Genomic DNA, 13819 nt, shown 5'->3' with positions numbered 1-13819 from the left:
AAGCAGGGTTGTATCACCTGGTTTGAAGAGATGAGAGATGAAGGTTTTGGAGAATTCAGCACTTAAGAATCTTGAACTACGGCGGTACACTATTGGGTAATAAGAGCTTGGCTATGCTGAATGACAAAAGTTCTAGCTGACCAGTCCGAAAACACTGAGTCTTTAGGTCAAATTTGAGAGAAGATGACAGGGCCAGTGGGAGTCCTAACTTCTTGAATCTGGAATTACTGACAGAAGAATATTTGGACAGTTTTTAAGATCCCCAAAGCATATTATTTTACAACCGCTTTAGCTTATGCTTGAATTTGTGCTGTAACCGTTAGCTCCCTGGATGTTTACCCCACATACTTCTTTCTGAGCTAGCCTGTGTAGTTCCACAGCAAACTGTTACATTTTGAGAAGCAGGGACCACTTATAACACTTCTCTGGCCAAGAGTCTGGCACTGCGCCACTCAGACATACACACCCAACCCTTTAGGATTAACGTAGACACAGTGTTCTCTTCCATGGCCATTCCGTCTCCACACTACAGTCACCAAGTTGGCATGACTGCTGTTCCATAGCCCAAGGGTGGGTAATGTGGGGGGATTAAACACACCTTCCGTCAGCTGGTGTCCAAACTGTAAGCATAACCAGGACAACCCAAGTAGCCAGTCACAGGAACGCTTCTCATCAGTGGAAGGACAAGAAAGGTGCAACTTTCAAATTACGTGGAACTAGGGCTACAGCCATTACTTTCGGATAGGTGCAACTCAAAGCGTGATCCTCCGACCAAGAACATCTTCATCGCCACCTAGGAGCTTATTAGACATGCAGGATCTCAGGTCCCCATCCCAGACTTTCTGGATCAAAATCCGCATTTTAACAAGATAGTCAAGTGATTCTTATTTATAATTTGAGAAGTCAATTGATCTGGTAATTGATCAACTGCCACTCAGCCCCCGAAAACAGAGACTCAATCCTTTATGCCACCTCGCACCCGCTCTGCTAGGTAGCAACCGAACCCCCAGGGACATCGGAGCGGGAGCTGCCGAGGGCAATTTGGTGATTGGCTGGTCTCACCACGTGACTGGAGCTGAGCCTTCTGTGCGACCGGATTGGCTGTTGCAGACGCTGACGGACAAGGCCGGGGCGGGCCAGAGCCCAGTCGGAGAGGCGCGCGCGGGGGCCCGAGGGGCGAAGGCGCGAGTGCGCGAGAGCGCGTGCGCGAGTGGTGGGGCTTTCTCCTGAGCCGTCGGAGGGAGCCGGAGCGCTTCTCCCGAGGTAAGCGGCGCTGCGGGGCGGCCCCCAGTCCCTCCCATGCTGGGTCCCGGCAAGCGCAATAAGCAGGGCTGGGCGGGGCGCGGGGAGGTGTGGGGTCAGCTTGCCCCAGGAGCCCAGCTTCGGGGAGGATGCAGTCCCGGTTGCCTTGGTTTCCCTTTTTCTATCCTCTCAGGCACCTTCCCATCCTCCCCACTGCGGTGACGGGTCTGCCCGAGGGGAGTTGCCCACCTGGCAGCCCTGCCTCCGCCTTTGTTTCCCGCCCGGAGGGTTGCTGGCATGAACCCCCTCCCCAGGTGGAGGGTGCGGGTGATGGGGCGCGGGCGTCAGGGGCGCTGGACCTGGGTTGGGGCCGAGGAGGAGGTGGCTTTAATGCAGGGGGAACTGTCACATGGGAGAACGAAGAAGAAATGTAGTGTCACTTTGGCCAGCCCGTGGGACTCGAACTAATCCCGCGGCCGCGAGCGAAACCGAATTTCTAGCGCAGCTGTGCGAAAAGCCCTCCTGCCTAGGTGCCGGCGGCCTCGCCGGGGACGGAACCCCCGTGTTGCTCTGCCCGCTGGACCTGGCGGTTTTCACCCCAGAGTTTCAGCGAAATTGAACGCTTTGAGCCTGCTGGAGGAATCCAGAGATTCGTTCAGAGGCTTTTTTTTTCCTTCTTTTTCTTTTCTAAGCAGTTGGGCACCGGTGGAGCCGGTCTAAATGAGAGGCTACAAAAAAGAATTTCAGATACAGCGTAACTGATGACTGGTAAATGGTGAGGAGGGAAATGCCTGCAGTGAACTGCAGACCAGACCATCACACTGAGATTCTTCCTTAGGAAGATAAGGTTTTTTTCAGAGGAAGAGTTGTAGTTTCTGTAAACAGGTTTTCCTGGGGGTGCCCAGGAAGGTAATTACTTATTTTCAGCATGTTACTGGGTTGTGGGGAGAGGGAAGGCAGGGTCTAAACTAAACCTACTCAGACCTCCTTAATTCTTTGAAAAGTGTGTGCTTGATGAAGACCATTTGGCTGCCAAAAGAGGTTTGTATGGGAGTCCAGGGGAGACGGATTGTTGCCTTTAAATCATACTTTAAAAAGGGGAAGGTGTGTCCAGGAACTTAAGAGCAGGTTGAGCTGTGCAAGGTATTCCCTGCCTCTCCTCCATTTCCCCAGACAGCTCATAGGCAAACATAAAAAGTCCCTTCGATTTTCCACGGGTTAACTTCTTGATTTGTTGAATACACCTGGTAATCGACTCCGTAAGAAATGGTTCAACTAACTCATTATGAAGATATTACTGTGTTCTGGAGTTTCCACGTAATTCATTCAGAACTCTTTCTGGTATGAGATGGGCAAGGGTCTCACTACCTTGTCCCTTGGGGACATCCTGATACCTTCAAAGCCCTTTATAGCTCTTAACATTTCCTGTAAAACATCATGTTTCTTTAGGAAACGACCTGATTTCAAACCTCTAAAACACACCCCATGCCTGTGAAATGCCTACATTTGCTAATAAATCAGTTTACTAGGCAAGATAAATATTTTTTTTTTAAAGAGGGAACACTTAAATTTGTTAAGGGGATCAAATTCAGGTTTATCAGCCACAGCAAATCAACTTTTGTTGGTTTTCTGAGATGAATGAAAGTAAAAGAACAAGTTGCTGCAAAGCTCATTCAGAATATCACAAATGACCCTAGTAAAGTGAAATATAGGTTGTCACCTGATAGACTGTCCACAAACCAAATTAGTGGGAATAATTTAAAACTTTATCAGAGTTTTTTTTTTTTAGAGACAAAGTGTCACTCTGTCACCCAGGCTGGAGTGCAGTGGTGCGATCTCGGCTCACTGTAACCTCTACTTCCTGGATTCAAACGATTCTCCTGCCTCAGCCTCCTGAGTAGCTGGGATTACAGGTGTGTGGCACCATGTCCTGCTAATTTTTTTATTTTTTAGTAAAGACTGGGTTTCACCAGATTGGCCAGGCTGGTCTCGAACTCCTGACCTCGTGATCCACCTGCCTTAGCCTCCCAGAGTGCTAGGATTACAGGAGTGAGCCACCATGCCCAGCCAGAGATTTTTTTTTTTTAAGTGGCATGGAGTAGAGGGGAGAAAAGAATGCTGAGGGTAAGGTAGGTGGCATAGTATGCACTTCTATTTTCAGAGGAAAGAAACTCATCTTTGTTCCATAAACCACAGAGGGTATGCATTGTTTGGCCTGTGGAAGGGAGGCAGGGATTTTGAAAAGGTTGGGAAACACTGATTAGGTTATGCAAGGGACAACAAAAAGATTGACAGGCTTAGTCCATCTAGCAACATACCTCAGTGACCTATAGGACAAGGTTTTATTCTCTGATTCAATAAAAGCCCACTAGTGTTGCTTTCAAAGCAACAACAAAATCTTTGCCTTTCTGTCGTTTCTGTCCCCTGGGTCAGGGACGGGAAGGATAGAGAGTGAATGAGAGAGATTAGAGTCCGACTTGCATGCCTAAGCAGTAGTGTCCTTTGAGGAGGATCTGTGTCATGTTGTGTAAGTATAAGAGCCTTCATATTGAGAGGGATCTGAGCACCTTCCTTAGGACAGATACTGTAAGATACAGCTGGATAACAGTGCCACAGGTGGGGGCACTGGGTGAGATCATCTGATAGGGAAGCATTGGGGAAAGAGGAGAGCCAGGAAATGTTTAATTCAGTAGGGCTCTGCTGCCTGCTTTTGGATGCTTGAGGAGGCATTTCAAGGCAGAGCTGCCTCATTGGCTAGCCTGGCTGGCTTTATGTGGCTACCAGGGGACCTACCATTCACACGATGAAAGCTCCTGTGGTAGTTACATGTCTCAGGTTGTAAGTGTCAGTTATGCTTGTAATGTGCTTGAGAAAAGAAGGGCTCACAAAGACCTAAATCTAGGCTGCCGTTCCTTCAGGTTCTTGGCTGGTGTCACCCCCAAGGCTCCCAGAAAACAAGTTGTACCCTCCTTACCAGTAGATGGCACTGCTGCCTCTGGGAATTCCTGGAGGAGCTGAACTATGGAGCTGGCAAATCAGCAGTGTGTGTAGCCTCTAATCAGAAAATTTTGAAAGGCTATGTCAGCCCTCAAACAAAATCTCAAAGAAAATAGTTCTGAAAGCCACAACTGTTTACATAAGGTAGGAATAATGTGTGTCATGGGGATTGAGGAATGGCTGTGATTACATTGACTGTACATGCATGTTTCTGAAGGGAAAAGGCAGAGAGTAAACTGACAAGCATCATAGCATAGGTTTTAAATGCACCCGGCATACATATCGTTGGTTAATTAAACATAATAATCACGATTTGATAAAAATTTCCAACAACTTCATCGTTTCTAATTACTTGCATGTGAAACTAGTCTACACGCATGGATGGGACTATGGAAATGTACATGTGAATTTTAAACCTGAATAGTAGCTGGTAAGTACATGCTCTGAAGATAGCAGTGAGAGTATTAGTAAAAATAATGCTGATAAAGTAGTCACTGTATTTCAGGGCTGTCCACAGAAGATAGGTCAAAATAATTCTTAATTCATTTCTTCTAAAACTTGAAAATTCCTAACAGATGTTTTTAGATTTTCTTAGTTAATGCTGACCTTTCAATATTATATTAGCAGCCCCAAACTTATGCTTTGGTGTTAATGATGTTATTAGTCAGGGTTAATTCATCCATCCACCTATTTTGAAATAACTGTTCTTTGTTCTCTAGCTGTTGTTTACTGTTCTTTGAGATGGGAAGGTTGTAGTGTGTAATGAGGGCCCCAGCTTTGACCCTGCCTGAGGTATAGGATACTGCTTCTAGGTGCCATTACCCCAGTCACCTGCTGCTTTATGTGGTTCCCATCCTACGGCTTAGGTTATCTGAGGTTTCTTTCTCTCTCTCCAAGTGAACTGATGAGCTTGTCTTTACTATCAACGCTGAATACTAAAATCCTGCTTGTGCTAGATAGCGGTAGGCCCAACAGTCCGTTAACGCCACCTTATTATGTGACTAAAAATAAATCTATTCACCTTTCTGAACCTTACTTTTCTCACTTGTTCACTGAGATTGATGAGATAGTGGATGTCTCTTAAAATCTCTTCCAAGTCTAAAGTTCTATGGTTAGGTGATTCTCGTAAGGTATTTCTGAAGACTCTAAAAATTATTTAGAAAATATATTCATACTGTGAGCTTAGAGCAAAAAGACGTCTTGCTAATGTTTCTTCCCAGAGAAATGGTTGTGCATTATTTTAGGATCCTAACTGTTCAGAGTAGGAAGAAACCCTTGAAGATTATTTAACTTAACCTTCTCAATTTATAGACAGTTCGATTCAAAGATGAGTGACTTGACTAAGGTAACAGAGCTAGTTAGTGGCAGAGAACTAGTTAGAGGACTAGGATGCAAGCTCAGGACTCAATAGAGTTTTCCCTTCTCCAATGCTGCTTTATTTCATCTGCCATCAGGCCACAGAATATGCTGTGTCTACAAGGCTGGGGCCAAGAAAATTTTCTGAGTAATTCCTTAATGTAGGGCTTTAAAGCAACAGCATGAATAGCTTTGAGTTTTGGCAGAAATTCAAGGTCAGGCTTCTCTTTGCAGCGCATTCTTTTCTTCACTGATTGATCGTGAGCAGGATTTTTTACTGCGCATCTTTAGGCTTTAAAAACTTTTCTGCATATGCTGTTTCTTGTAAGGAAAAACTTTCGTTATCTTAGAAGAATCATTCCTCAATCAGATGTTCTTAAGTTGGGTTCATGGACTCCCCAGCATCTCTCTGGATAGGAGAATCTTTCGTATAATTCACTTCCTTTGTAATCTTATGAATTTTATCTTATTCATTTCACACGTAATTCTGAGAAGGGGGTCCTTAGGCTTCAAGAGACTACAAAAGAGGTCTGTGGCACACACACAAAAAATAGGGTAAGAATTCTGAGTTCTTGTCTGAGGAGCTGAAAAACATTAGGGTGGAAGAGTGTTAGGGGTAAGGTATGGGGTAAACTTATTGAAGTTCGTAGGAACATTTTTACCTTTTAACAAATTGCTCACTAAATGATGCTAATAGCATTTTGCCCATCTTAATAATGTATATGCGAGTATTGATTTCCATTTATCATTCCTTCCTCAATAAGTACTCTCCCCTAATCTTAACAAAACACTTTCAAATTCATGTTGTTTTATTGGCAATGACACCCATACTAAGAGGCTCCCTTCTCCCCCAATCTGACTTGATTTCCAGATGTTCAGTTCCTTTCTAATTCATGACTTGGAGTTTTTGGCTTCTGAGGTACGGCACCTCATGTTCAACTCTAGGCTCCTAGGACCCACCATGATCCCAGAGATGCAAAATAATTTACATGCTAGGAATTTAAAAAACTCTTTAGGTTCCTTTATTTGTACCTGGGGTTTACCACAGAAATTGCTGCTCTTCCTCGGCTAATCATTTTCCTTTTCTATTTGCAATCCCAAATTCTCTCTTTTCCTAATTGTTTCCAAATAGGAGTGACTGGGAGTTTGTATAAATTGGAAATAAAAATCCTTGTTTAAAAATGCAAATGTTTTGAATTTTGAGGAACATTTGCTCGAAAATTTCTTGCATTGTGTCTTGTGACACCTCGCCTGCTTTTGGTACCACAGTGACCCATGTTGGTGAATTCACCTGCTGGCCCCTTTTTGGCTATGTATCTTTTTGGCCAAAGTAATATTTGTTCTTGCTTTAGTAGAAGAATAAAAATTACCTTTTCTTCTTTAGAAGGTGATAATTGGGTTTATGTAATAACCTAATTATGTTATGTAATGTCAAATTTCTGCATTCTAATCTCAGTATATTGCTGAGTTATTGTGAGATTTTGGGGGCATGATTGATTTCTCTGAGCTTGTTTCCTTGTTTGGAAAATAAGGGGAGAGAGTAGTGACTACTTTAATTGTTTCCTGTTCCAAAATCCTGTGACTCTAAGAAATTGTACCTGGTACCCAGACTAAACATATCCTAAAAAATGCTGCCTAGGGGCCAGGCATAGTGGCTCACGCCTGTAATCCCAGCACTTTGGGAGGCCAAGGCCAGTGGATCACAAGGTCAGGAGATCGAGACCATCCTGGCTAACATGGTGAAACTCCATCTCCGCTAAAAATACAAAAAATTAGCCGGGTATGGTGGCGGGCGCCTGTAGTCCCAGCTACTTGGAGGCTGAGGCAGGAGAATGGCGTGAACCCAGGAGGCAGAGCTTGCAGTGAGCCGAGATCACACCACTGCACTCCAGCCTGGGTGACAGAGCGAGACTCCGTTACAAAAAAAAAAAAAAAAATGCTGCCTAATTGGGAATTTATTTATAATCAATTAGTGCCAGGATAATAGTTCTTTATATCTGCAAATCATTTTATGGTTTTCAAAAATATTCTCTAATCCTTTATCTATTTTCTACTCAAAATGCCAAAGGACAGCAGCATGAGTATTATGTGGGAGCTGGTTAGAAATACAGAATCTCTGGCTTCACCTATGACCTACCAAATCCGAACCTGCATTTTATCAAGATGCCTAGAGGATGCACATGCACCTTAAAGTCCAAGAAGTTGGTGGATCATGCCTGTACAACTGGTGCTTTGGGAGGCTGAGGCAGGAGGATTGCTTGAGGCCAGGAGTCTGAGACCACCCTGGATAACATAGTGAGACTCCATCACTATATACATTTAAGAAGAGATTAGCTGGGCATGGTGGCACATTTCTATAGCCCTAACTACCCAGGAGGCTGAGGTGTGAGGAACACTGGAGCTGAGGAGTTTAAGGCTGCAGTGAGCTGTCATCACACAGTGTACTCTAGCCTGGGCAACAGAGTGAGACCCTATCTCTTAAAAAAAATTCTGAAGTGCTGTTTTTTTTTTTTTTTTTTTTTTTGAGACAGAATCTCGCTCTGTCGCCCAGGCTAGAGTGCAGTGGTGTGATCTCAGCCTCCCAAATAGCTGGAACTACAGGCGCCCGCCACCATGCCTGGCTAATTTTTTGTATTTTTTTAATAGAGATGGGGTTTCACCTTGTTAGCCAGGATGGTCTTGATCTCCTGACCTTGTGATCTGCCTGCCTCGGACTCCCAAAGTGCTGGGATTACAGGCGTGAGCCCCTGTGCCCGGCCGATTTTGAGTCTATGAGAGAGGAACAGTATTTTACAGCTGAGGAAACTGAGACTCAGAGTAGTTAAGTAACTAAGTCAAGGTTACTGTGCTAGTGTCTCACTCAGAACCCTCTACTCTAAACTTAATGCTGTCTTCCTGATTGGGCTGGAGTCACTTTTGTATGATGGAGTCTGGTCACTGCCCTGCAGCCCATAAGGTTAAGTGTGACTGTGTAATTGAGTTTTAGCCAACCAACAGAATGTGATGGAAGTGGAAAAGTATTGTGATCCACTTCTAGGAAAAAAAGCACAGAGAATGCGCATGCAAGTTTCTTCATACTGTTTTCCATTCTTAGCTGACTGGAATGGAGAGAACCCATAGGGCAACGTTGGAAATTATGTTTTAAACATGGCAGGACTTTTGTCAGCCTGGGTACCTGGATCACTGCATTAGGTCCACCCCACCAACATGTTCAACTGTCCAGTATGCATACATGAATCAGAAATAAACTTTTATTGAACTTGAGCTATTATACATGTTTGAGTCTATGTGGTAAGCACTTAGTCTACTCTCATATTTACTTCAGCAGTGACTTGGGACTTGAAGTTGTGGATCCTTTGGCCTAATGCATTTTTTCATTTTCATCTTTGTCAGTTGGTGATAGATTGGTGGTCATCCAACATGCAGAAATGAATGGGCAGTGAAAAGCAGCAGAGCTGATGGGTCATGAGGATGTAAGTGCGTTTGAAGGCTTCCACACCCTCTACTCCAGGGTAAGGCAAAGGCATTCTCTGCCATTGTTTTTCTTGCTTTTCCAATTCATAGAGGCTGTTGTCTCACCTGTCTCTTGGAGTCAGTGCAATACGATGCCCTGTCTGTGAAAGGCTCCTAAAAGCCTTTATTGATTCAACTCATAGATACTATGCCAAGCAGCAGTTATGAAGAGAAAACCATGACAAAGGTGATGGGATGGAATCTATGCATGGAAATATTTCAAAACAGGAATTTTTAGTGAGTTCGTATAGGGTGCGATTTACATGGGAGGGGCTGTTGAGCCCTCTTGAAGTGCACTGTAGAGATAGGAACCAGGCCTGATTATCATTTCCTTATAGCCACGTCATGTGTTAGGTCTGGTAGCTTCTATTTCCCTCACCTACCACCTTCCTTCTTCATTGATTACTCTGCTTAACTTTTTCTTCATTAATCACTTTTTTAGTGAAGGGAATAACTTCTCAAAGTGTTGAAAATTCCAGATTTGGTGGATAATAGCACTGGCAAAGCACATGGTTTTGCCTGTTTCATTTTATTTTATCTAGCATCACTGGAAGTCACATGCCCATTCATGCCTCATCTATTTGCAGTCCCTCATACAATGCATGTGGTCACTGGCAACGTTATAACCAAAACTGGCTTTGAATTTTCACTTGTGCTGTAGATTTTTGAGACCAGAAGGAGAAATTCACTGTTTGATGTGGTAAGGACATCACATCCTTTCTGAGCTCTCCAACTTCTAGAGCTTAAACTAAAACCAGACTCCTTGAAGAGAAAATTATGATTCATATAAATCGAAGAAAAACTGAGGATGGTTAGGAACGAGGGATAGGAGGTTAAAGAAACATACTTAGCTGAAAACTGAAGGGTTCTTTTAAGCAGCTTGGCTCAATACTGCTGAACATTTGCTAGATAGTGTCCCATTATCCCGGCTCAGACAGAGGGCACCCAGAAAAGGCTGTTATCTTTAGGTGCCTCGTGTGGCTCAGTAATGAGTACAATTTACTGAACAAAATAGACAATTAGAGGATGGAGATCTCTGGAGATTCTAATAAATGTACATCATTATTGCTCTAAAGTGATGTATATGCTTGGAGATAAAGCAAAGAAAGGGCAGCTGCAAAGTACATCAGGAGAAGGGTCCAGGTGAGCAGCCAGATGCTGACTATAACTCACCACCTGGAGGTTGCTAAGAAAAGGAGCTGGTTTTAGTTAGATTTTCTCATTAAAAGAAAGGAGCTGGTCTTTGCTAACTTTGCTCAATTTCCTCTATATACTGTATATCCTCTATTTTAAAACTATATCCTGTATATCCTCTATTTTAAAGGTAACTAAAAAGTATAGCATGTCAGAAATAGCACTTGGCTGGTATGTTTCTGTGTAAATAGTATACAAGGACTACATTGTGGAGGGAGCCATTCTTTAATTATTGATTTGGGGCCAAATAAAGTAATGCTAGAGATGCCAGTGGACCAGAGTTAGTTTCTCAACCTTGCACTATTTATTGACACTTTGAGCCAGGCAATTCTTGTGTAGAGTGTCCTGTGCATTGTAGGATGTTCAGCAGTGTCTTTGACCTCCACCCACGAAATGCCAGAATCTCCCTCCCTGATTGTGACAATCAAAAATGTCTCCAGACATTGCCAGATGTCCTCTGGAGAGCAGAATTGCCCCTGGTTGAGAAACACTGCTGAAGGGATAGAGTGCTTTAATCTTGCTCTGAAGTTCTCTGGTATCGAATTTTAATCATTTAACTTCATTTTGTTTCACTTTCCCTATCTGTAAAATATACACACATAAATAGCTAAATAGTCTAATGAAGTAATGTACATAGTACTGTGTGACTCCTTGGGGACTCTGTCAATTCTAAGAAGCGATACTCGTCTTCCCTAATTTCTAGGACCCAAGGGTAATTCTTAATTCTTTTGATGGCACTAACTGAGGAACTGTGGGGGTTTGAAGAAGGGCGAAGGTCTGTGGTATGGGAAATAATGAAGAGTGCTGGATTCTGAGTTTATTCAAGGGCTTCATGTTCTGGTTCATTGTGATAATATATTCTGGATGAATACTTTCCTTTGCAAAGTTAAAAAAACAGAAGAGTGGATGAGGCAGAAAGAAGGCTGTTCAAAAGAGCAGTCAAGGAAATTGCATTTGACAAGGTGATCTGCTAATGTTAAAGTGACTCATGTATTATTAGACCAAAGGATGTAAGGAAATAGCCTCCAAAGGAAAACTATCCTCCCAAATGACTGCTGGTCCAGATCAGTTTTTGCAGACAATACAATAAGGACCAGAGAATGTTTGGAGATCAGTGTTTATTCTAGAAACTTTTACATTTCTATTTCTTCTCTTCTTTAGGAATATGGAAAGGGGTTATCTTTAATATATGCCATTTGAATTATAAATATAAATGTTTTAATATGACATGTTCTTTTGATAGTCTTCTAGTACTAGGTGTTGGAATGGTCAAAGAGGCTATAACTCTGACCTAGACCTGAAGTAACCTACATTATTTTAATAGAAAAGCTCTGTTTAACTCTAAAACAGGGCCAGTGCAGGGATTAGATGTAAACTGTCTTGGCAGATTTGCATTCCTCCTTGTTGTGTTTCTGGTCCCTGTGATTTATTAGACTTGCTTACAAAGTTTCCAACAAATATACTATATTTTGAATCTACTGTGTAGAGAAGCCATCATGGATAGCCTTGTTTATTTGCATTCTTCATACATTTTTAGTCCTAGGTGTTAAGCAAAACTTATAAGAATGTTTAAGAAGGATTCCATGTGCCTTGAAGAAAGAGGCACTTTGGTGTAGAAGAGAGGTGAAAAGTGAAAGAAGCTCCGCTTTGTTAGGAGTAGGCTTGTGTTTGAGTGTTGAAGTTTTTATTCTAGTACTACTCAAAAGTGTGGCCTCTGAACCTGCAGCATGAGAATAATTTATACTTGTTAGAAATGTACAGAACTATTAAATCAGAATTTCTGGGAGTAGGTGTAATAATCTGTGTTTTAACAAGACTCCCATTGATCCTGATGGATGCTAAAATTTGAGAAGCATTGGTTTATTAGTGGTTTCTGATGTAGTTACTTCTTACAAATGGTGTCTGTATGTGTTTACAATGGGGAGGGCACAGAGAAAGTATTTTTTCAGGTGGTCAGAGCGTATATAAGATTTTCTTGTGATAACCTCTTGGATCATTTTCTCAAATGATGCCTTAAGCCTTTTCCTGCATTGTCTAGTACAGTAGCCACTAGCCACATGTGGCTTTTTCTTGCTTAAATTAATTAAAGTTAAATTGAAATTCAGTTCTTCCTCGCACTAACCACATTTCAAGTGCTCTGTAGCCACATGTAGTTAGTGGCTACCATATTGGACATTGCAGATAGGGAGCATGTCCATCATCAGAGAAATCTGTTAGCACTGCTTTAGCCTGTGAAAACCCCTATTTGTCAGAAACTTACATTTAGAATGATAGTATGCTCTTGTAATAATAAGACCTCAACTCATTTAAAACAGAATTGAGTTTTGGGCTTTCTCCATCCTGGGGAAACTTTCAGTCTGTGAATGTATGTTGCTGAACTTTTTACCTTACTGTGGCATCTGTCTGCTACAGAAAGTGCCATGGGTACATCTCTGACATAATTAAATCCACAGCCTCTGAAATATTTGCCCTTTAATCCAAGGCTGCTGAGCTGTCTGTTTCCATTTGGTCTCTCTATGCCCTGACCCTTCATGGTGAGGCTTGTTTGTGCAAGATGTCTCTTTTTGATACTGCCTAGAGCTTTACAAAGAGTCTGGAAGAGGTGGCAAGAGAATTTTCACCTCCCCTACTTCCAATTCTCAGCTTGGCTCAATAAAAGTGTTTCATAAGAGGGTATTAATACTCAGACTTCATCGCTGAGGAATTATCCCCTGAAGAATTAGTCTCTAAAGCAAGTTTTCCAACAGACATATTACAGCACAGATTTAGTAATTAAGCCCTTTGGCAACATGGAAGAATTTTCAGTTTATATTATGTGTTAATATTACCGATATTAGTTGCTCAGAAATTATAATTAGAACAAATGAAAAGATGTGGAAATACAGTCACACAATTTTTAAAAGATATAATTTAAAGTTTCCTGAGTCCAAGATTCTTGTGCATAGGAGAGGGAATGGGAATAAGGCGTTTGTGGCAATTAGTAGTATTGCTGGAGTTGAGGGGAAGGAGGTGGATAGAGCCTGGACTTGATCCCTGAATAGTCTTAACCCTACTGTTTTACTTTTGATGGATGCATTGCTTGTTCTCTTCCTGCCTTTCTTTCTCTCTTTAAAAATACTTTATTCACTCATTTATTTTATTTGAACAGTTTTAAGTTGAAGCAAAATTGAGAGGAAGATACAGATTTCCCATATTCCTCCTACTCCTACTCCCTGTACATGCATAGCCTCCCCCAATGTCAGCATCACCCACCAGAATGGCACATTTGTTAGAACTGATGAACCTACATTGACACATCATAATCACCCAAAGTTTATAGTTTACATTAGGGTATATTCTTGGTGTTGTACATTATTTGGTTTTAGACCAATGTATAATTACATGTATCCATCATTATACTATGTAGGTATTTTCACTGCCCTAAAAATCCTTCATGCTCTGCTTTTTCATACTTCCCACCCTTTTGTCCTTCACTAAACCCCAGGAACCATTTTTTTTTTTTTTTTTTTTTTTTTTT

At 42.2% G+C, this 13819-nt stretch overlaps 1 protein-coding gene across 2 annotated transcripts in view; it reads left to right on the top strand.

Annotated features, from left to right (window-relative positions):
• The first annotated feature begins 1115 nt into the window (after positions 1 to 1115).
• TMEM108 (transmembrane protein 108) overlaps positions 1116 to 13819 on the top strand; it is a 359338-nt gene continuing 346634 nt past the window's right edge. For both annotated transcript variants that reach the window (XM_011958207.1, XM_011958206.1), the window contains exons 1-2: positions 1116 to 1263; positions 8989 to 9107. The gene's annotated coding sequence lies outside the window, so the exon portion shown is untranslated. The remainder of the gene's footprint in view (positions 1264 to 8988; positions 9108 to 13819) is intronic.

The sequence above is a fragment of the Colobus angolensis genome, unplaced genomic scaffold, assembly GCF_000951035.1.
Source record: "Colobus angolensis palliatus isolate OR3802 unplaced genomic scaffold, Cang.pa_1.0 Scaffold46, whole genome shotgun sequence".
NCBI lineage: Eukaryota > Metazoa > Chordata > Mammalia > Primates > Cercopithecidae > Colobus > Colobus angolensis.
The sequence above is the reverse complement of the archived record's forward strand: the minus strand, read 5'-3'. Positions and strand labels throughout refer to the sequence as shown.